Source organism: Onthophagus taurus, chromosome 7, assembly GCF_036711975.1.
Source record: "Onthophagus taurus isolate NC chromosome 7, IU_Otau_3.0, whole genome shotgun sequence".
Taxonomy (NCBI): domain Eukaryota; kingdom Metazoa; phylum Arthropoda; class Insecta; order Coleoptera; family Scarabaeidae; genus Onthophagus; species Onthophagus taurus.
This window is the reverse complement of record NC_091972.1, coordinates 23,368,970-23,388,488: the sequence shown is the minus strand read 5'-3', so window position 1 is coordinate 23,388,488 and position 19,519 is coordinate 23,368,970. Positions and strand designations below refer to the sequence as shown.

Sequence of the window (19,519 nt, the reverse complement as noted above, 5' to 3'; positions counted from 1 at the left end):
AATGTATGATTTTATCTGATTAAGCCGAGACTCTACAATTAATATCATATCAATCATACAAAACTGATCATCTTATTGCTAAACCTCGGCCACGAGCTGCCTCGGCTTTGGTAACTATAAGATATGTATGATTTTATCTGATTAAGCCGAGGTCACTTGTGGTCGAGACTCTACAATTAATATCATATCAACGTGAGATTGATCAACATATTGCTGCGCCTCGGCCACGGCTTTGATTACAGTGGGAATTGTATGATTTAACCGATTGGGGAATGGAGTGATGGAGAGATTGTAAAAATGCACATAAGGTAGCTATAATCATTTAAATATATTTTTATCTTGTAAAGTAATACATTAACTTAAAATCACACATCCTCATGAGAACCTAGTTAGAGTATATTCAAAAGGGACAAAGCTCTATTTTGTGCTCACCACACAGATTTTTATGACAGTTTGCACAGAATGATTTCATCATTCGGCGATTAGAGGAAGGACAAATTGTTGGTTTTGCCGTCATTCATTTTCTTGATAGTGCTACTTTGGTGCACATTATATTTTCCAGTTATATAAAGTAAACATAAAACCAAAAAACAACAACACAATTACATCAGATAACGAATCTCGGAAATTCCAAAGTTACGCAAAAGCTCCACACACACCAACGACTTGGCAAAGATGATCGAGGCCAACCTCGAAGGAAAACTAGTCAAATTGACGGCTTCTTTTTTGAAGAATAGTTACTTTCAGGCAAAAATGGGAGATAAAGTGGCCAGCGTAAGAAAAATGAAGGAAGGCTTACCGCAAGGATCGCCGCTCTCCCCTCTGCTGTATAATATATTGGTACACGATTTCTCGGCTACGATGACGAAAACCAAGACAGAAGTCTTTCAATTTGCAGATGATACGGGGTTAGTGGCCGATCTAAAGGCTGTGCGAGCCAGAAGTTTAGCGGCACTTTATACGATGAACAGGTACTGCAAACAATGAAGGATTGAATTGAATACGAAGAAAAAGGAAATACTAGGCTTTAACAAGAAGAGAGACATCATATATCTTGGGGTAACGATTAACGGGAAATTGAATGCCGGAAAACAAGTAGCAACAAGGCTAAGCATTGCGAGAAGAACGACAAGCAAGCTATACTTCGTGATAAGAGGGCAGTCGCCGCTTCTAGCAACAACAAAGGTAAGTATAGTAGAAGCCATAATAACGCCGCAGTTGATATATGAAGTAGAAATCTTGAGAAGCCATAAGAATGTGAAGAAATTGGAATCATTCAGAAATAGAATTCTACGTTCAGCAACAAATACTCCATATTACGTTAGAAACGCAGACATGCTGGGAGCTATAGAGAAGAAGCTATTGTGCGAATTGATAGAAAATCCAGGACATGGCAAATAGGACGAAAAATAGAAGAAGTGTGGTCCTTAACAGAGGCTGGAGATGGAGACGTATAAAAAACGCACGATATTACAAAGAAGACGATTGAAAGGGAAAGGTTTAGTCGATCGAGGTTTAGCCCCAACCCGACACTACCTTGTCTATTACGGCAGGGTGTCTGTTAGCAGATTCCTAATCCTTATAGTTAGCTCAGTGTACAAATGGAGGTACACTGCAGATAAAGAAATGGCATAGTCAAGAGACTGATAAACGTTGTAGAGGCAAAAAAGAAAACCAACGACTTGACCACGACTAGAGCTATGCGGAAAACGAGCATAAAAAAACAAGAACAAGAATACTTTCCAAGTTTTAAATATGTGTCGTTGATTCGACGAAGCATAGCCGTCTAGTGTTAAAAAACCAATATCCTTCATTGTGGTCGTTATCGTTCTTATCAAAATGTGGATTAGTGTTGTCTTAGTAAATGAAAATAGAGTTCATCAAGTACACCAAGTCCATTTAACTTCAATTGTATGAAGAAGTTGTTGACTTTCATGTTTATGCATTTGCTTTCATTCACAAGTTTAATGATATTTATTTTTAAAGTCACAGTTGAGCTGGCTTAAAGACTTGCATCCATCAAAAGAAACAGCGGAATTATCGGACCGTAGATTACAGCAATGAAGGAAACTGAAGTGAATGTGATATTATATAGAAACCATTTTAAAAATTACTTTTGTGTGATGATAGTTTCTATTTAAACGCGTAGTATTCACTAAAATGTTTATTCAACAGGAAAATTATGCACGCATGAGTTACAGAATCCATATAACATCCCGATTAAACCCTTTCTCGTGTATTGAACATAGCTGCCATTACGTAGATTCTTAGGAGTGTATCAGCAGATGGCAGCCCGCAGGAAGCTGCACATCAATGTATTAAATGCAACAAGGCGAGCAATATTCCAATAGGCTGTGCGTATGTGTGTGTTATACCTACGTGAACCTCCATAAACCCCTTGCTTATATATGGGCAGACGTGCACGTGCAATGTGTTAAATGGGCTGGCCGTGTGAAGCACTTAAACCGAAGGGGTCGTAGTCGCGACAAAGCGTATAACACACGAAGTGCATACTCGGTGTTGTCCCTTGACAAGAACATGCCATCCTCTAGTCGGGAGACGACCCAAAAGTTATTTGCTCGTGTCAAATTTGCAATGTGCATTAAACCTTGTATCCAAAACAATGGACCGTGACGAAACTGACCCGTTGTCGGGTATTGAATCATCGAGGCGAGAGAGTACGACAAAAGCAATACGGGTGCATTATACAAATTTCAATACAATGGAATAAATGTTTATATAAAGCACCGGAGAAGCATGCAATTGAGTGAATTATTTGCGAATTATAAAAAATTATTATTTAATTTCTTTCTGTTTATCAAAATACACATATAGAAATAAGACCCAGACGAACATTTCAAGTAATTGTGTTGATTAAATGAGGTGTTGCCTCATAAAATTGGTTATAAAATTAGTTATAAAATTGATTATAAAATTGCTTGTAAACCAAGTATTAAACCTTGTTTTTGTATGGGAATTAAAAACAGTTATTTTTTAGACCTTGTTGTTTATTACTCATAGCTACAAAGTTCAACTTTAATAAAAGGTAAAGTTCATAATCCTACTTAAAATTCAATCGTTAAAGCTGACTTAAAAGAAAAATAACAACAACAAAAAAGTTAAAGCTACTTTAATACTTGAAATAATAATCAACATCTTTATAATAAATAAATAATTCTTTCGTTATAATTATATTTTTATTTTAATTCACATTCATGGAAAAATGATACAAAGAATAACGTAGACGTTCAACGAAATCCTATTTATTTTTCCCCAGACTCAAGTTTATAAAAAATGTATTACGAGTTGAGGAGGGTAACTCGCTGGGAATGACAAGTAATTTTCGAAATTTTCATCAAACCGTTTCCAACAAAATTCACAAGTAAATAAATCAAATATAGTAACGAGATAAATATTTGTAACGTGTCATGTATCTATATAAGCTTGGTTGGCGAGCAAAGCAGCGCCGTTGGTTAAAAATAACTAAAAATAACATTAAAGATTCTATGGAGGTAAACAGACCGGTCTAATTAAGTAATCCGGCGAAAATTTGTTGCATGCGGTGTGTGTATTTCAACTAAAAACACAAACTTTTTTAATAGAACCAGACGAGCCATGTTAGAGCGAAGCTATTACTGTACAGAATGTAAACCGTGTCTGGTTTCTCACACCGGTTCTGCTGTTTCGTTTTGAATGACTGACAGCTCGAAGTAGTTTACTATTGTTGTTTACATTCTCAACACGCTCGCTTCGTTCGCAAAGAGTATCCACGATAAGTTAATAGTAAACAATACGACACGACGCTGATTACTCAACGACTAATTACCACTTGTATACGCAACCCTTCATAGAACGCTTCAACATTTGCTTTGATCTGTTCGTTGCCGCGACGACGTAGACACCCCTTCTGCATTCATAAACATCTCATATACCTGAGGTATTTTCACCTCGTCCAAGAAGATCGAATTGCTATTAACAACAACAATATCAATTTGTTCATCAAGTTTTGACGCGATTTTAACATATATAATCACATCATTTAATTTATTTTTAAGAGTTTTACATTTAAGTAAAGGGAGTTTATTTGAGCGCAAAAAATTTCCGGAACATTAAACAAGAAAAATGTTTTGTTATATACCTCTTGGGTTTGCGTAAAGTTTCGAGAGAGGTAGCTTTAATGTAAAATATCTAACAGCATACGGCTTCACAGCGATACCTTAAAAATGCGCATATTTTTACCTACGAGGTACTTAAGAATACACGTAGCGTAAATTTTGCATACAAAATATGGTTACAAATCAAGGTTCTGCCATAACAACGCCTCAACCTTACGTTACTACGGTGTTAAGTACAGGTCATAACAGGGTTTCGTTTTAAAATTAACTTGTGTTGCGATTGAAAACAAAATTTCATGGATTCATTTGTTTGCATATATTTTACGTAAATGTGGCATGAAAATCCTCGTATTATATATAATAATTCCGTGAAACATTTGTACGGATTGAATAACAGCTTATTTGAGTTGAGAGTATTTGAAATTTAATGAAATTTTATTTTGAAAAACAACGGATTTTATTTCATACAGCTTTTATATTCATTTTCATATTTTCATAATATGTAACGGGGTTATTCATCAACGTTAGTTTGTAGTATAGTTTGTTGTAAAGTGAAAGATTTCCAGATGTTTTGCGCTTATTTAACACTTCTGGGAACTAGTAAATTCCCCTTTTGTTCACGATACATTCCTAATGAAATTGTATCTCTCCCCAGAGATACAAAGTTGGGGATGGCTCTGCAGCAGCATCCTCCCAATACTGATATAAATTACACCGGATATACGTTTCTCGTTGGTAACTATTTCAATTATATGTCTACTAACAACGGTCGTTGGGGTAAGTTTTATATTACTGGAATATCGGTGGATATTATCTCTTCATTCAAACAAGCATTAAAAATGAACCGTTTATGATGCAGCGTTTGCGTGTCGAAAACGTCCAAGTTCCTTTCTTTAATGTACGAGAATACACTCGTCACGCAAAGCCATTTTTCAAAAAAATGCTCGTTTTTACGTCATAATTTCACACGTCACAGAAACTAGCAATTACATAATAGAATGAATTATTAACTTGCCCGCACAATCACATGGGAATTCCTCTGTACATCATTGTTTCGTGTCGAAAGCGGACGTTTTTCATTTCCACTCAATTAATTAGCAGAGGTCACCATATCTGGATGTCACGCATTCGGCCCCGCAAGGTCAACGATTACGAATAATAACATTAATAACGGTCGATTTATCGGTGCGTGTAACAAAGTAATGAGGTTTAACTTTCGATGTCAATAATTTCTAACTACTTGAAAAAAAAAAAAGAAAGATTGCGTCTGTTATGGAGTGGAGCAAGGTTGTGTCAGAGGAGATAAGAGTGGCATTCAAAAATGATTCAAGGCGAAAATGTTTTAATTTAATTGCTTAAAATCAAAACAAACTAATTAATAATTTATGGTTTAACGAGGTTGTTAAATTTTAATGAGGGCATTTTTAGTACGAAGGTGTTAGGAGGATAATATATAAACAAGTTAATTTGACCTTCGCATTTAAAAATAAATAGTGGAAAGCAAAAAAAATTATAGTTATAATCTTAATTTTCTATAAATTGTTGATGCATTTAAAGCAAAATTCATTATATAATCATGTTCTTAATTACTTCGTTAATTTATTAATTTTTTCGCAACTAAATGTTCACTGTAAGTGTACGAAAATGTAGATAAGTACAGATATGTTTACTACAGGTTTTATAGTATTGTTGTTATTGCTCCGTTTCTAAATAGCTTTGAGATTTAACATCTAACAGCAAGGATTCGTTTCCTCACAAAATTGTTTTAGCAAATATAGTGCATGTCAAATAAAAAAAAAAATAATTGCAATACACGTCGCATGTTGATAGGATTTGAACCTCCTCATGTTCTGTACTAACTCAAAATTAAAATAAAAATCATTTTAGCTCATCTTGCGCTAACCTCTTCAATTAAAATATCTGCTATATCTGCTTGTAAGTTAGGGCATAAACAGAGATGATAATACTGGTGCACATAACTAATTTTTTGCAGAAAAACAAACAATAATATTTTTTATAAAAAGAAAGGTGGCAAGTGTTATATCATTTTGGAATTTAACTAATCAGGCCATCTTATAAAATTACTTGAGAAGGGTGCTGTACTACTCCTTTTTTTAGAAATCGTGTGTCAAACTTAATAGACATAAATTTTTTTCAACCTTAACTCAATCAAACTGATTTTTTTTCGCAAAACTAACGAGTTTCGTTAGTGTTGTTGAATACCCGGGTATTTATTTTCAAGGGAAAATTCCCTGGATATATACCCTGGGGTATTTACCCAAGATGGGTATTTAGAGGTATTTATAAAATTTGATTTAAATGGAGTTGATGGCAGTTTTGCAAGTACTTCAAAAATGCAGAGTCCATTATCGATACATCAAACTTATTTATAACATTTACAAGCATGCTACAATGACGGTAAAATTGCATAAAAGGACTGACCGAATACCCATTGGGCGTGGGGTAAGACAAGGCGATATAATGTTGAACCCAAATTGTTCATCACAGTCCTGGAGAGTGCATTTAAACATTTATGGCAATACCTAAGTAATTTGCGCTACGCGGACGATATAGTCCTTATTTCGGATATCCTTGGAGAGATGAAACTGATGCTGAACGTATACAGGAGGCGTGTGCAAGAGTCGGGCTAAATATTAACAAAATTTAGGACAAATCTTGTTCCAAGCTGTAACATCAATATTGGTGATAATGAATACTTCTATCTTGAATACTTTCGATGGTATGTTATTAATCTCTGATGCCTTTCCATGTTTTGACGCAGAGATTGCGTTTTGAACCTCACTGATTGATATAGGTTCCATGACACTATCCTTTCTTTGGTGTGACGGACTGCTGTCTGTTTAGAAAAAAATTTTCTCTATGCTTAATAGGTTTTGAAAATAATTTTTTCAAATGTCATTCATTTTACTATCACATATTATTTTTCCTGTTCCATCTCAGCATAGAGCTGTGTGCGATTTGTGCCTTTGTCTTAACTGTCTAATAAATTTATATACATTCCTGGTGTTAGCTTTAAAGTGTACAGGGTGTCCCAATTTCGATGTCCGCATAGGCTATCTCCGAAACTAAAGAGATAGAAAAAAAGTAGCTTACATGTCATGATCTCGTTTTTCGAGAAAATGCTAATGCCGAAAACTCCGAACAGCTATCGTCTTTTGTTTTCGCCCTATCGGCAAAAACTGAAAATTTTGCAAAAACGATATTCGCGAATATCTCACTTATTATCAAAGATGGAGTATTATAAATAAAACATTATATGGGCAACTTTTTACGAAGAATTCAGTGGCGTAGGTAGAATTTTTTTCCCATCATTTATTTTCGAGATTTTAGACGTAACTTTATTTTTTTAAATGGAAACCATAGTTGGCTATGACTTAAAATAATTTGTTATTTTCTTCTGATAACAAATATATATAGTTTGTGGGGTATATTTCTTATGGTTATTGAATAATTAACAAAAATTCATTTTGTTCTGTCTAAAACTAATGTATGTATTTAAAAGTTAATGTTGCTATGGTGATAACCATACATACTATGATGGAACATAATGTATCAAATAATTACCAAAGTTTGTATTTAAAAATTCGATAACAACTCTGGCATTATGTGCTGGTACGATGCACCAGCATGTTAAGTGTCAAAGTATAACAAAACTGAATAAAACTTTACAATGAATTTCGAAAATTATGAAAAATGTAACATAATGGAATGCTATAAGTTATCAGATAAGAATGCGACGTTAGCCGCGGAATTTTATTTCACAAGATATCCAGAAAGAAGACAACCGCACGAAAAAACATTCAGCCGATTAGCAGAAAATTTAATAGATATTTGGTCCATCCCCAAACCACGTGCAAAAACATACCAAAATGGCCTGCAAGAGGATGAAGTCAATGTGTTGGCTTCACTTGCGATAAATCCATCAACATCTTGCAGAGAAATTGAACAAGACGTCTGACCCAAAAACCGCTGCTCCCGAATATGAAAGAAAAATATGTATAAACCATACAAAGCGGGCCTAACTCATTATTTACGTGCCGGAGATGTCAATCTAAGATTAGAATTTTGTAGATGATATTTAGAAAAATTAAATAATCTGCTGTTTGTTCAAAATGTCATCTGGACCAATGAAGTCTCTGAGTGTTCAAAGAAGGTTGAGGTTCAATGTATGGTGTGCCCTTTTAGATAATAGAATGTTGGCATATAGTATCTACCATAAAAACTTAAACTCAGGTAATACCTCAATATATCAAGGCAGCACATTGTGCCTTTGGTCAACAATTTGCCATTAAATAAGTCTCAAATGATATATTTTCAATATGACGGAGCACCAGCACATAATGCCAGAGTTGTTAGTGAATTTTTAAATACTACTACAAACTTTGGCAATAATTGGAAACAATGGGCACGTTCAGCCGGTGTCAACTGTTAAGTTGCTATATTAGCAGTCGCGGCTGAACGATATGTTAAGTCAGCGCTGTTACGCAGCAGTTTAGTAAATATCTCAGCGTAAGTAATCTGCGCTTAGTTTGTCAGCGGTTGTGAAATTCTAGGTTAGGATTAATATTTTTTATTTCTCCCCTTTAATTTTGAAAACTGGCAGAACTGTATAAAATGAAATAAGCCTTAAAATCAACATCATCATCCATTATCTCTTGTAATAACACAAAATTTTCAAAAATATTATTGTTGGCCATAGTTTTAGGTTATGCTGAACTGCTAATTCTCAATTGCTTGTTCAGCCGATTTCGTTCCGCTGTATTAAACCTCATACAACTAGCTGACTGATTTAATTCAACTGTTGACACCTGCTGAACGTACCCAATGTTTTCCATCGTGGCATTGTTATCACCATAACAACATTAAGTTTTAAATACACACAATAGTTTTAGAAAGAACAAAAAAAATTGATACATTATATTCCATCATAGTATGTATGGTTATCACCATAGCAACATTAACTTTTAAATACATACATTAGTTTTAGATAGAACAAAATGAATTTATGTTAATTATTCAATAACCATAAGAAATATACCCCACAAACTATATATATTTGTTATCAGAAGAAAATAACAAATTATTTTAGGTCATAGCCAACTATGGTTTCCATTTAAAAAAATAAAGTTATGTCTCAAATCTCGAAAACCAAAGATGGGAAAAAAATTCTACCTACGCCACTGAATTCTTCGTAAAAAGTTGCCCATATAATGTTTTCTTTATAATACTCCATCTTTGATAATAAGTGAGATATTCGCGATTGTCGTTTTCGCAAAATTTTCAGTTTATACCGATAGGGCGAAAACAAAAGACGATAGCTGTTCGGAGTTTTCGGCATTAGCATTTTCTCTAAAAACGAGATCATGACATGTAAGCTTCTTTTTTTCTATCTCTTTTAGTTTTGGAAATAGCCTATGCGGACATCGAAATTGGGACACCCTGTACATATATTTCGAGAAAGTTTATATTTTCACTACCGACCATTCTCGTTTACGTAATACTCTTCTTTCGAAAATATTTAACGATTTCTTTAATGCTTGAAAAACAACTTTGAATGTCCTGAATTGAATATAAGTCTAATATTAATGACTAAATTCAGTTTTTATGCTTTATTAATTCTTGTTGTTTGATTCTTTTCTAGTCATATTGCACGTCCATCAAATCATTTAAGATCTTATTATTCTTCTTCTTGTATTCAGGTTGTAACCTGTTTTTTACGCATCATTCATGGTGTTTCATTACAGCTGGAAATCCAACTTCCTGGTCTCCCGGGATCTCTTTCTAGCTAATCTTTGGTCTCTTTTGTCTTAACCAGCCAGGTTTCTTCCATTCTTTGGAAGTATTCATTAAATTTTTTATTTTTCCCCTAGCAAATCTCATCACATATCCAAATCCACAAAATTCTCTTACAATTTTGTTCCTAACTCTATCTTTTCTTGTCTTTTCCACTATTATTCTTAAAGTACTCATCTCAGTTGGTTCGCATCGCAGCCATATATCTTGGCCATGAGGTTCGTGTATCGAGAGATAATAATCAAACAAGCGAACTAAACAGAAGGATAATACTCGCATGGGCAGCCTACAGAAAACTTAGAGACATCTTCATGAGCGATATTCCTGTATATTTGAAAGGAAAGGCTTTCAATTAATGCGTGGTTCCTCCTTTGGTTATGACATACGGTTCGGAAACTTTAACATTAACGGTGGCCATTACCAGGAGGCTCAAAGTAACGCAAAGAAAGATGGAGAGGTCGATACTGGGTGTAACCCTGAGGGACCACATACGAAATGAAGACCTACGAAGAAGAAGTGGCGTAAATGATGTGGTCAACATTGTGGCAAAGCTCAAGTGGAACTGGGCGGATCATCGTCGCAAGAATGAAGAATGAGCGGTGGGTACCTGATTATAATACGTCTTCGATCATTGACAATTCCTCGTCTTCAACGCCCATTTCATCATGTTTCTCTACATTTTTGTCCGAATCTGTTATATTTTTACTTGTATCACTTTTGTATGTACTGTTTGGGTATTTATCCTAGGCCGGGGTAAATACCCAGATAAATACCTACCCGCCGGGTATTTACCCAGCGCCCATCACTGAACATGGTTAATAAGGATTACATTATTAAAAAAAATCACTATTTAATAGCGAATATTTTTGACGATTTTTAACATTTTCAAAAATATGTCTATTACTACTTAATTAAGAGACACCAACCCAACCCAACCCAACCCAACCCAACCCCATTGCAAGTTATCAGTATACAACAAGCTTATTGTTAAGCCTAGTTTTAAATATTTCGACGACAATTATACGCGCAGTAGGAATCTCTAAGTAGAAGTTATAACTTAAATAACAAAAGTAGTTTTTATTTTATTGTTTGAAAACAAAAAAGGAGTACCACAGGGATCAGTGTTGGGTACTTTTTGTTATATACAGTATGCCGCAAAATTATGGAATAAATGCAATAAATAGCTTATAAACATTGTTGTGCAAAACCAACGATACAAGTCTAAATTGATTTTTCAAAACACACATTTTGAGCCCATATTCATTTCCCGATAGTCATTTGTTTTCAAGTTATGACACGTTATGATGAACGAATATAAGAGGTTTTTTGTTAATGATGTCATATCTCAAAAACAAATAACTATCGGGATGTGAATATGAGTTCAAAATGTGTGCTTTGAAAAACCAAAACTTGTTTCGCCTTACGTTAAATTATTACGATTTAACCTAACTTTTCTTATTAGTCCAATTGTTAATAATAACGAAGATACAGATGGTTAAAGTTAATAGTAAATAATAGTAATACTTTATTTTCGTTTTTTTTTTAATATTTTCGCTTTTTCTTAAATTATGAACATGACAGCTCATCATTTTTGACTTCTATTGTCTTCTGTTGTACGTTTTCCTTCCATCAAAGTATTCTTGATCGTATATGCACATCATATCATGCATTTCCGTGTTACAAAAAGATTGTGCCGGAGCATTATTTCATAGTAACAAGATGACTAATCAAACACTTTTCACCGACAAAAATTAATGTTTACTGAGCATAGTTAAATCATGTAATGTGCCCTTAAATTTAAACAGTGATTATCTTGAAAACGGAGATCTTTAGAGAAGATTGGTAGGTATATCAAATTTATGTAAAAATGTCTTAGAAACTGTATCAGGTTGCGTGAGTTGTAAAAATTCTAACGATAAAAAGATATGACTACTTTAAGAGAGTTTTTTAGGTTGGGCACCGCAGCCTGAAAGATAGATCAAAACTAATACCAAATTATAATTTATCGCCTTAAAAATGATAATGTACCAATTTTCATGTTCATAATTTAAAAATAAACCAAATTATTAAAGAAAACCGAAAATAAAGAATTAACTTTAACTATCTGTATCTTTGTTATTATTAACAATTGGACTAACATAAATTGGGTTAAATGGTAATAATTTAATGTAAGGAATTGGCTCTGTGTTCGATAAGTAACGGACCAACCTGTATAAGCGGGTTATTGAATTTATTCCATAATTTTGTCGCACACTGTATATGAATTCCTTGCCTGATGTGCTGTACTAGTTGTGCAATATGCAAATGTTCTAGGAATACAACCTTGAAGAACATTAAAACAATAAAATGTCTACAACAATGGTTTCATACAAATAATCTTAAATAACAAAAAAATAAAACCGAAGTTATCGAATATGATATAACTAGTACTAGAGATAGTATGACAGGTAAGGTATGGAGGTGATAGCCTCCATACCAGCGGGTAATTGCCCATAGTGTCAAATTTCTTGGTGAGGTGATTGATGAAAACTTTCAATGGAAGCAACACATTGAATACTTAGAATTTAAGTTAGCTAAATACATATATCTTATACAGCAGATTAGAGATAGAACATCTACTAAGACTGCGTTGCTAGCCTATTATGGAACAGTCCACCCAGCACTTAGATATAGCGTTATATTTTGTGTTTCCTCATCAGCGGCAAAGAAAACTTCCTACTACAAAAGAAATGTGGTAGAAATATTTATGAATCAAAGAATGCATATGTAAAGAATATTTTAAGCAGTCAGATACTTACCTTAACAGGAATCTACATTTAGATAATGTAAAGAAATGCAACAAACACATGAGTACCATACTTGAAATAAAAGTCTAATGACAAGATTTACCCGAATTCAAAAAAATATTGTTGTCCAATCGGCCAGAATATACAATAATCCTCATCCTGATGAAATAAAATCAATGCCAACTTGTCTATTAAAGGGGAAGCTCAAGAGGTACTTGGAACAAAACTTGCTCTTGTCGCTCTAGATGACTTGCTCCCACTGCTGTGAGGTCCAGTTGAGGTGAGCCTTTGCCCACTCCACGCATACCTTCCTATTTCTTTACTGGTCGTCGCCCAACGAGTCCAGCAGCATTCAGCCTTCTCTTGATCGTCGCCACAACGCACGTCCAATGTCCATTGCGCAATGTCCTTATTACATTGGCTTTACCGACAGTTAAAGAATTTCTTATAGGCCAAACATCTTGTTCCCAATGAAGTTGCTTTGCTCTACTGTCCCACATACAAATGAAACAACGGTATTTCGTGTATCCACTTTGTTAACCAAGTAAAAAATTAACCATTTTCAAATCCGCACAGATCGGCCATTAATGCTTCGATTAATTAATTTTTTCTAAAACTAATTTTACATTTTCATATTCTTCTTTGAGTTTTGTTGAATGGGCAATTGGAATTGATGCAAATTTATTTTCATTGTGCAGTAAGACGCATTTAAAACTTCTTTTACAACTGTTAATAAAAAGGCGCCACTCAGTAGGTTTGTATTCTTTCAAACCCATGTCTGGAAGCAGCTTCACGATATCATTACAGTACACCAGTCCTTCATTTTCACTAAAAATTTGTAATAACTCACTTTCTCGCGTTCTGTATGTTGTAATTGTTACTGTTGGAGCCAATAAATTTTTTTCTTTCAATCTTGCGGCTAACAGTTCTCATTCTTGTTTTGATAAATTGAGATCACGTATTAAATCACTGAGTTCATTTTGAGAAAATAACATCGGCGTAGATGTTTCACCCTCCCATTCGCTTCCACTGGTAGACTGTCCCGATTTCTGTGAATTTGGCAACATCATTGTTTCTGAGGGCATGCGAATTACTTTTTAAACGTAAATAGGCCGAGGGAGATTTTCTCTGTGTAGAACAGGACATTTTGTAGACTGTAAGTCTGAATATCTCCACGTTTGATTTCGATTAAAACCTTTAGCATCTACTACGCAAAAGTAACAATCATCGAAATGATTCTTAGGCTCCATCCAGATCATAAGACTAATCCAGAACGTTCTCCTTTTTTCCACAACCGTAAAGACTCAATACAGGACTTACAAACTTCAAGCTTCATCTGTGCATATCTTATTCGAAAAAATTGGGATTCTCTGCAAATTTATCAAGCAGCCATCGTGACCACTCTAGTCTTGGTGGGCAATCTTGAGGTAGTAAATGTTGAACACGTTGAAAGTGATAAGGATGCAATTGTTGTTCGATTGGGATATGTTTAAATTTCTTAACATATTATTAGATACTTAACATATTACTATTTTCTATTGCTCTCAGAACCATTTCCTCGGATTCCGGAATTCTAGCATAACGCCGTCGTCCAAAATTAATTTTGATTGGTTTTAATTTACCTGTTTCTCTTAATCTTCTATCAATATTATCAAACATTCGCCGATTTGGTGTTCTTCGTGCAGGAAACCTTTTCCTGTACTGCCTAACTGCATCACGTGAAACGAAATTCGCAAAGCCTATCGAGATGCATATCTGTCATTTCTTGAAATGAATATTCGTAATTCATACTGTTATCGAAAATAGCGAAATAGCAGAAGTAATTGCAAAATAATAGTAAAAATTACAGAAAAAAGTTTAAAAGCTCGTTTATTTAACTGACTTGCACACTTATTATAGACATTAATGACAGCTTATGTTTAATTTTATTTTAAATAGTACAAGCCTACTATGAGAAACTAAAATGAATTGTTTTTTTATTGCAGATAATGTTTAATTTTAAAGAAAGTTTGACACCCATTTATATAAGACTATTCATCTTAATTTTTCATGTATTACCTGTTCTAAAAGTCTGTCAGCGGTTTTTTGAATCACCTGTATAAGACTTCATACATATACAGTGGTTATTTAGCACTAACTGAGTTTCTCATACATGTTGTATATTTCCGTAGAGGAACAGTAATAAGATAGAGTTGAGGAAATTAGAAGTAATTCAAAAGTTGGTAATCAAAATTCCATAAAGGAAATGGTACAGTTACGGCACCAACCTGATATTAACAGAGTGAAACGTTAAGATCATTAGACTTTAATACAAAATTCATTCTTATTTATAATTCATTATTAGAAAACGTAATATTAATATTGTATCAAATTTTTATGTTATTAAAGAGGGAAAAGATCATCGACCCTACACTATAAAACGTTAACGCCACTTTATCCAAGAGTCGAGCGGTTAAACCTAACAGCATACGCTAGCTTTGCCACCCACACCGTTAGCCGTCCATCGTAACGTTTTCATATAATGGTCGAGAAAATTATGAAAAGTGGTTCCTATCGGCTTACCCTCTCAACTTGCCGACCGAGTTTCCGTTAATGCGATATAAAATCGCGGCCGCGTTTATAGCTTCGGTAGCAATTGTAATTTCATGTGTGAACGAGAAATTAATTAAATTTCCGCCAACTGCAGACCGTTGTTAAAACAACCCATCCACCGAATAGAGACGAATGTCACCTCTCCGAATCGTTAATCAAATTCGAAAATTCAAAACTCATTGTTTTCAGCAACAAACGCAAAAACGACATTGTTATCTATTGATATTTTTACTATTCAAAGCATTGTTGATCTTTGATCTTTGTTTTTTTTCTTATATTGTGTTGTCTTTACGAGAAATGAGATTTGCATGTTACTAGGAAAACGGGTTTCCCCCATTATTTACTTGTCGGGTTCAAAGGAGTCGACGCTTTAGTTGCTAATTAGCATCCTTCTCTTTCGCTAATAACGATAGTATTGAGGGTACGAGTTGCCTGTTGCGTTTGACGGCAGCTGAGGCATCGTTCTGAAATGGCCGAGGGTGCCTGAGCTTTGTTCTTCGTACGTGACGATTGCCTCGTGCTCTAGGTACCAGATGCACAATGTTGACTTTCTAGCAACGAGATTCGAATTGAAAAGAATAAATCACGAACGACGTTGATTTAAACAAAATTTAGTAATAAAAAATGAAATGGTGTGGTAGAGTAGGTATATTTTTTTAAGAAACGTTTATCTTCCGCTCACATACATCTGCGTGGGTTATAAAACGAGAAAGTATGATTATTTCGTCCTCTTACATCTTTTTATTATCTGCGATTTCCATTTCCTTTTTCCGGGGGCCCTTTTTAAGTGCTTATATTATACTCGTTTGAGTTGACAAAAGATACTATTAAAAATTTTCTATTCGATATCATTTTTTGTACAAATTTGAATTATATTTTTTTTTTGTTTTCAACGTTGCTTTTGATGTAAAGAATTTCTCGTAAAGCAAGAATCTTTCAATACTAATACAAGATTACTAAAAAAAGCTTGTATTTTTAAGTTCGTTTAAAGTGTCGGAATATTAATTAAGTTCGAATGTATTTTTAAGACTAATTGGTCTCCGCCAATCCTCTCTCAAAGTACAAAAATCTACTCCGAACGAGCTCGAAATTTATGGACCGTACTGAAAACATGCACGTGAAAATATTCTCAGTGAATTGATTAACAGGGTTCCATAAAAAATTAACTTTTAATTCAATAAAAAATTAAATTTTTTTGTAAAATCCTTTTAACACAATTTAGTTTTGGTACTAGTTAATTTTTGTGCTAAGTATTTCATAATCTTTAATTACAATCTTACATTAATATTTTTTTAAGTAAATCTAAATGAAGCATGACTCTATACAAAAATTTTTGTTCTTTGTCCTAAAGTTTATTTTATGATATTCTGGTTAATTATGAACAAAAACGAAAAGAAAATACCTTTTTTTGGTATAAAGTTTGCTTTTGTAATTGTTATAGTAATAATACTCATTTTTGAATTTTTAATCAATTTTAATTATTTTTTAATTAACGTTCATACAGTGCTGATAGGTGGCGCTCCAGTGATAAACAACGATCAGGTGTTTTGTACAAGTCTAGAATAACTTAAAATGTCGTCGCGAAAGTGTAAATATGATGCTGATGCATTTTGTTATATTATATGTGGGCAACTTATTAAAGTTCGTGTTGTAAATACATCTCACGTTCTCTGTGAAGCCTACGAAGCATATTTTGACTGTCCTGTTCGGAATCAAGACAAGACATGGGCTCCACATGTTGCTTCTAGTTATTGTAAAAGATGTTTGGAAGGTAAGCAAATTTTAATTAAATGGTGAATTAAATACAATAGACATATTAATTTCTATTTCTATATTTTAGGCTGGTATCGAGGTGAGAAAAGGTCTATGAAATTTGCATTAACAAGAATCTGGCGAGAACCAAAAGACCACGTAAACGACTGCTATTTTTGCATTGAGAATCCGAGTAAAAGACGTAGAGGTAAAAATGCAAAACCTATCGAATATCCTGACCTTGAATCTTCATCTGCTCCAATCGCACACGATCTGACACGACCAGTACCTGAGCCACCGCAAAAAAGTAGCTCATTTCTTAGTTCTCATAGAAGTAATTCCGATAACGAGTTTTTACGGACACCAGAACAACCAAAACATCATTTCATCACTACAGAAGATTTTAATGATTTGATTAGAGATATAAATTTGCCAAAAAGTAAAGCAGAGCTTTTAGGCTCTCGCTTATAGCAGTGGAATTTGCTTGATGATGTTAATATCACGGATCAACGGACTAGGCATGAAACATTCTCAACATTTTTCACAAAAGAAGATGGACTTTGTTTTTGCAATAACATAAAAGGTATGTTCGAAGAAATTGGCTAGTGTTCCTAGCGAATGGCGGTTATTCATTGACAGCTCTACAAGAAGCTTAAAAGCTGTTTTATTACACAACGGAAATAAATTCCCATCTCTTCCAATCGCTCACTCGGTACATCTTAAAGAAAATTATCAAAGTGTAAAAATTTTGCTTGAACATGTAAAGTATCGCGAGTATAACTGGTTGCTGATTGGAGATTTTAAAATGGTGGGGTTTTTGATGGGACTTCAAAGCGGATATACAAAGTATCCGTGTTATTTGTGCTTATGGGATAGCAGAGCGGATGCTAAGCATTATACTCAACGGTCATAGCCTGTAATAACAGGCCATGACCATGAAATAACAGAATAATGAATAATGTAATGAATAATGTAATAACAGGCCATGAACTTTGTGTCGGAAAAGAAAACGTAAAATTTGAGCCAATTGTTGAAGCGGAAAAAGTGTTAATGCCGCCTCTGCACATTAAGTTAGGGTTGATGAAACAATTTGTTAAAAAACTGGATCAAACCTCAGAAGCTTTTGAATACTTAAGAAATTTTTTTCCAAAGTTATCAGAAGCAAAGGTTAAAGCTGGGGTTTTTGTTGGTCCCCAAATCAGACAGATTTTTGCCGATGAAAAATTTCCAACGTTGTTGAATCGTACTCAAAAAGCTAGTTGGAGCAGTTTTAAAGCAGTTGTTTCTGGATTTTTAGGAAATAACAAAGCTGAAAACTACAAAAAAACTAGTTGAAAATATGCTAAAAAATTTTGAGGCCATGGGCTGCAGGATCATTAAAAGTACATGGGCTGCATGCTCATTTAGATAAATTCAAAAACAATATGGGAGCGTATTCAGAACAGCAAGGAGAACGTTTACACCAGGACATTATGAGCTTCGAACAACGTTATCAAGGCCAATACAATGAAAACACGATGGGAGACTATATTTGGGGTTTATTGAGAGATAGTATCTATGAACATAAAAGAAAAAGTAAAAGTGTGCACTTTTAAATTATTTTCTACTTTTTTTGTAAGTCATTTTGATAGTAAAACTTAATAAAAATGATGAAAATGTTTATTTAAATGGTTTCATTTTTAATTAAAAATTAGAACCACAGATTTTGAAAAATATCGTTCAAGCGGTTTTCTAAATAAAAAAGCAAACTTTTTCATTCCATATATTTTTTTTTGTCTAACTACGAGCTAAAGAATTGAAATTTAATGCTTTCGATGTACATATTTACTTCTAATAATGTCATACTTCACTAACAATAAATAAATGGTAATGAATGATGCTCGTATTTCTAAGAAAAGAGATAACATAAACAGCTGGGACGCGGAGAGTTGGGATTATCTGTGTACGTAAGGCAACATGATATTCCTAACATCACCTGCATTGGAGCTCATTGTAAAAGGTGTAAATTTTGATGCTTTGTTGGAGTATAATCTTGATCGAGTGGGAACTTAATACTTTCTCTCAAAACTAAAAACTTTAAGTAATAAATTTAAGAACCAAATATCGTCCATCCACCTTAGTGTAACCATCGAAAACCACCTCTGAAAAGGAGTGTATAAGTAACTATAGATTATATGAATTTCTTATAACTGAAATTCGAACGTAGTCATTCCAGAATAAAGCACTCTGCGTGTATGAAGAATTACTTAAACGGTATTGATTTGCCGTCTACGTTCGATGGAGGTAGACCGCTGGGGTTGGTCGTAGTGCATGTTTGAGGACTTTAATGGGCATGCTAATAACATGATTAACAGAGATGTGTCGAAACAAATTTTACCTAAACGACAAATAACCATGTTGATTAAGACTATGAAAAAGTTGGATGAAATCCACCTATTAAATGATTTAAATGATAGATTT

The 19,519-nt window shown here is 33.9% G+C and overlaps 1 protein-coding gene across 1 annotated transcript in view; it reads right to left on the bottom strand.

The window, feature by feature from the left end:
- LOC111425101 (defense repressor 1) overlaps positions 1 to 19,519 on the bottom strand; it is a 133,472-nt gene that overhangs the window by 101,908 nt on the left and 12,045 nt on the right. The gene's annotated exons all lie outside the window — the stretch shown is intronic.